At 39.1% G+C, this 5559-nt stretch overlaps 1 long non-coding RNA gene across 1 annotated transcript; it reads right to left on the minus strand.

Annotated features, from left to right (window-relative positions):
- Positions 1-2032: 2032 nt before the first annotated feature.
- On the minus strand, positions 2033-3238 carry LOC130549451 (uncharacterized). The gene is made up of 3 exons (XR_008962189.1): positions 2419-3238; positions 2164-2248; positions 2033-2064 (listed from the first exon to the last, which is right to left on the minus strand). It is a non-coding gene; the product is annotated as an uncharacterized LOC130549451 (long non-coding RNA).
- Positions 3239-5559: the final 2321 nt, after the last annotated feature.

The raw sequence follows: 5559 nt of genomic DNA on the forward strand, positions 1-5559 counted from the left end.
AACACGTGGATGAAGGTGGTGGAGGAGGAAGAGTGCAAGAGGAAGTGGTAGGAGGAAGAAGGGTGATGTAAGAGGAGGTAGAAGGAGGAATGTTGGACGGAGGCGGAGAAAAAGGAAGGCTGTTGAAGGACAAGGTAGGATGAAGATGTTTGGGGAAAGAGAATGCAGGAGGAAAAAGGTTGGAGGAGAAAGAAGTAGAGGTAGGAGGAGGAGTGTATAAAGAAGGTGGTGGTTGAGGAAGACTGCAGGAAGAAGAGGTGGAAGAAAGAAGAGAGATATAAGAGGAGGTACAAGGAGGAATGTTGGAAGAAGATGACGGAGAAGTAAGGGTGTAGAAACAGGAGGTAGGAGGAAGAGTGCATACAGAAGGTGGTGGAGGAAGAAGAGCACAGGTAGAAGGGGCAGGAGGAAGAAGGCTGATGTAAGATGTGGTAGGAGAAGGAAGGTCAAAGGAAGAGGATGCAGGAGGATGAATGTAAAAGGAAGAGGCAGGAGAACCTCTTCGTTGGAGGAAGATGGAGAAGGAGTAAGGGTGTCGAAAGAGGAGGTAGGAGGAGGAAAGTTGGAGGAAGGAGATGGAGTAGGAACAGTGTAGAAAGAGGAGGTAGGAGGAAGAAGGTTGGAGGAAGGAGATGGAGTAGGAACAGTGTAGAAAGAGGAGGTGGGAGGAGGAAGGTGATGGAGTAGGAACAGTGTTGAAAGAGGAGGTAGGAAGAATAAGGTTGGCGGAAGAAGATGGAGGAGGAGAGGAAGTCTGGTGCTGGCAGACATCAGGGTCAATTTCAGCAGTAGTGTGATTCTGAATCCTTTCGTATTCTGGAAGTGTTCCGGGAAAAGTCTTGAAAAGTTAAACATTTCTTTGGATACACGAAAGACTATGAAGATCACACAAACAAATGACTTACTTTTAATAAAGTACTCATAGAGGCTGGTCATTTTGTCAAAGATGTTTTGAAGAGGCCCCTTAGCACAGGGACTGATGGAAGTAATGACTTCGGCTAAAAAACCTTTCTTCTGCTCTTTTGAAATGAACAAAGCTGGTTTATAGCCTAGTACCTCCAATTTCTTAAACTGTAAAACAGAGACAAAAGTATAGTAGAATACACATCAATCCATCCATAACAGTTAGTAGGGACATCCCAAACAATTATTTTGCAAATTATTATTGTAATACTACAGTAGCAAAACTAGACTTACAGCAGAGATCTGTAACCCTGCTCCTACCATCCTGCAAAATGCAGCTCCAACCCTGTTTCAGCACACCTGTCTGTAATTATCAAGCATTCCTGAACACCTTGATTAGATGCTTCAGGTGTGATTGATTGGGGTTGGAGTAGGGATGGGTTGCTCGACACCCTGTGTCGACACACGTATCGAGTTTTCGACACACTAGTGCTTCGAAACAGTGTTCCAGAGCATTGCTTGAAATGAGTATGTCACGTGACCTGAGGAAACGAAGCTTCTTTGAACCATAGGAATGTTATAATTATATATTTAATTTATATAATTTTATCATTTTGTATTGCTAATTAAAGTACTATTTAAAACCATGACATGTTAATGTCTGTTGTCAAAAAGTAAATTGCAGGTTTAACACTGTTCCCAAAAAGCAGAGGTGGACATTAACGAAGTAAATTTGCCTGAGTACTGTACTTAAGTACACTTTTTGAGTATCTGTACTTTACTTGAGTATTATTTTTTCTGAGTACTTGTACTTTAACTTGACTATATTTGAAAGACAAATATCATACTTTTTACTCCACTACATTTATAAAAAGGTCCAAAAGTAGAAAATGGTTTCTATGCAGCGGGGTTTCCTGTGTGCACAATTTATCTGGCTTGCGATCTGCCAGGACCTTTTACTGTTTTTCTAAGCTCGCGGTTTTCCCTATATGGGGATCTACAGACCTGGAGCAGGCAGTTTTACGCCACAAGCAATTTTGCGCCCAGGCAGTTTTACGCCACTGTTGTTCCTTATTTGTCCAGTAGGGAGAGTTGAACCACAAAATAGACTCACTCTACTTCAAAATGTTCTTAATCCTCCTGTCAAACTGCTCCCGCTCACTGATAAAAGAAAGTTTAAAGTTGTAGACAAAATTGTTATTGGAAATAATGGCAGGATGTCATGCTTGACCATTTCTCCTTTATAGCATCCTTACAGACCTTGTATGTCAATGACTTGTAGAAATTTCTCCTCAGCCTCCAGCATGGTGAGATTTTACAAACCAGCAAGGGAACAGATGATGGACTATCAAAGAAAGAGTTAAGTCAAGATGGGTCACACCCCAAACAAGTAGTATCATTTCAGTATCAAAATTATTTTTTTGTACAACAAAACTGAGTGTCCTTTCTACATTAACCAATCAAACCAAGCAATTACAAAATAAATCTGAGGAGCACAGCTAACACAGGACCCACCTCTGGAAAAAGGACATCCATAATAAACTTGATCGTGTCACTGTGAGTCTGTGTGGGTGTCCTGTCCAGAAATGAAGTGAGGTGAAAGTAAGTCATCAGTTTGGTCCTGATTGTCAACGTACACAGGCACAAGCATGGTTTTGGCAGAAGGATTGCAAAATATGTCAAGCCACTTTGATTTCTTTTGGCCACTGATGATGGACTGTGCAAAGAAAATTGAGAATGTCATTAAAACATTGCCACATATGTCTCTGTAAGTCATTTATGTATTTATTAGACAAGCTATTGGTTAAAAGTGCAGTAAATATGTAAAATGCATTCTTGAACACATTTTTATTATTTCCAAGTATTATTACAGATGAGATCAATAACATCACAACATAATAGGCCTAATTAGCCAGCCAACAATTGCTATTAAGAAAACAAGATACACGATTAATTGAGCACTAAATCACAAACATGATAAACCCACATTAGGTGCACATAAATTTTAATTAGGATCATTAAGCTATTTTAACAAAAATGTATTTATATGTACATTACATAATATGATCATTTATTTTATTCCATATGGGAATAAAGTTTTCAATTTGAGTTTGAACATGTTTGTGGTTGTTGGTGCTCGATTATTGATCTTTTGTTTTCTTAATACACATTTAAGAAAATTGTTTGCTGGCTAAATATTATGTTGACTGTGATGTTCTCACCTGTGATTAATTGTTAGTTCGGAATATGGGGCTCTCCATTTTGTAGGAAGTTGTAACAACTTAAAATAATAAATAACTCAAGTATGTGTGCAGCTAAATTAAAATGGTTTACATATAAGCCTACTGTAGTAATGTTATGTATTAATGCAAGTAAACAGGGTCACCCTTACGAAAATANTAAAGCAATGTAAGTCGCTTTGGATAAAAGCGTCTGCTAAACGCGTAAATGTAAAATGTCTTATTTCCAGCAGCGGTAAAGGGTTAAAGATCTCTGGCTTCACGTCAAGAGCTCTCTGATTCCCCACAGCTCTCTCTCGCTCTCTCTCTCTCTCTCTCTCTCTCTCGCTCTCTCTCTCCCCGGGTCCATGTTGAGTTGATGTGTTGTGCTGCTGGGTCATTTCAGGCCACGTCTGTCCGATCAGAGGAACAAACCCTGCCGTTACGGCCATATCTGTTCTACAGACACTCGCACAGGACGCACAGAAGGCGTCGCGTCGCGTCGCAGCGCGTCGAGGTGAGGCGTTATTTCCTGTGTTTTGACGTCAAGCGTACGAATGTCTTCGTGTTAAACACGGAGAGAGTGAAACTCATGAATGTCGGTTTTATAACGTTACATTTCTGATGTTTGTGCACGCGGATGTGCTTGTGTTACACTTTCAGTGTCTTTCGGTGAAAAGCCCTCAGAAGGCATTCAGAAACACGATATTTACATTAAAACATACTGTAGATGTACTGTAATATTCTCGCGAACATTAGCCTATCTGTAAATAACACGCATCTGTAAATGTTTGTGTTGCAGCTGAAGTTATGGTGCATCATAATGAAAAGAATGAAATAGTTATAATAGTAGTAACGTTAGTAGTAATAATAATCTTTTCATTGCATCTGACTGTTTTATGTTAACGTGTATGTTTAATGTGTTGTTGTTGGCCTGTGTTTTCCGAATGGCTTATATGCAAACACATGACCCACTTAAAGAAACGCCATCAAGTCTTTAATAATAAACACACACACATACTAATATACATACAATACTGACAGTTTTCTGATATTTGTTGCTCATTTTTTGTATAGGCTTGAGTAGGCAATGGAAAGAACAACCCTTTTGATCAATGATAGTTAGTTCACCCAAAATGAGGTCATGCAGGCGAATAATTGTATATTTTGAAAAAAAACCCCAAGTTGTTCAGTTTTGGTCTGTATGAACAAGATATCTAGCAATGGCATAGTTTTTGGCACTGGACAGATGGCACAGAAGCAACATGTGAAGTGACATTTCGTAAACATTGATATGTGTGACATTGTTCATCGTGAAATATTGATTAATAACGCACAACGTGGAATGCATTAAAATCCTTTAATACAGGGTTTGCTGCGGATTTCCCCGCTTATACCATGGTCATTTGTCAAGTTAAAGCTGTTATTGATGTTTACAGTGTCATTTTTGATCAGACAGGTGAAAACGACGGTTATTTTCCTCAGTTAATTTCAAATGTTGATCAAACTGACTGGAACTTGCTGTGCATTAAACGATTGTTGTTGTGAAAGACTTTAAAACGGTGTATTTTTTCTGGATGGGCAGATATTGTGTACGTATCAAAAATACCGCCAAAATGTGTGCTGTGCAGTACACCGCATAGAATACTCTGTCCTGCAACACTGCTGACTTGCATTTCTGCTATACTTTTATATAAAGGCCAGAGTTTGCCCTGTTTGCTTCACACATTTCTAGTCTTGTGGAGGACATATGTCTTTATCATTTTTCCATCACAAAGCAATAGTTTGATCGGACAAAATGAACTTTCTTGTACTCCTTCCTGCGAATTGATTGTTCTTTTTTCACGTTATGTAAGCAAAACTGGTTTGTGAACACTGTTTTACATTTCATTTCTTTAGATTTGACTGGCAAGAGATTTGATACAGAATTGGATTACGGACTCAATAATGATTCATGTGTGGTCGTGTAGCATACTACCATTTACAGTTTCCAATAAAGCAGTACACTAAACAGTGAGTGAAGGAAGTTTTATTGGGAACATGAATTCTAGACACAATACTGCACGTGGAAAGACACAAATTTCTAGTTATGTAATGAAAATGAACCCTGTGACGTGTGGTGTTCACTAATCCTGAGAGGCATACAGGAAGAAAAGAGATGTTGAAATATGACGATTATTAGCGGTGATTTCTCAGCAGCTGAAGGTTATTTCAGGTCTGAATCCATTTAAATGCAGGTCAGACCTGTTACATCACATTTAAAGGAACAGTTCACCCAAACATTGTGTCATTCAGTCCCCTATAACCAAACCTGTGAATGCTCTGCTGGTTGTTATGTTTAATGGTGCTGTGTGGTGCCTGTATCTTCTTCAAAATGACAGACATTCTTCATAGAATACAGTAAAGGCACGCGTCTCATGCAAGTGTTTGGAAGGCA

The sequence above is a fragment of the Triplophysa rosa genome, unplaced genomic scaffold, assembly GCF_024868665.1.
Source record: "Triplophysa rosa unplaced genomic scaffold, Trosa_1v2 scaffold120_ERROPOS1198380, whole genome shotgun sequence".
In the NCBI taxonomy this organism is placed as follows: Eukaryota; Metazoa; Chordata; class Actinopteri; order Cypriniformes; family Nemacheilidae; genus Triplophysa; species Triplophysa rosa.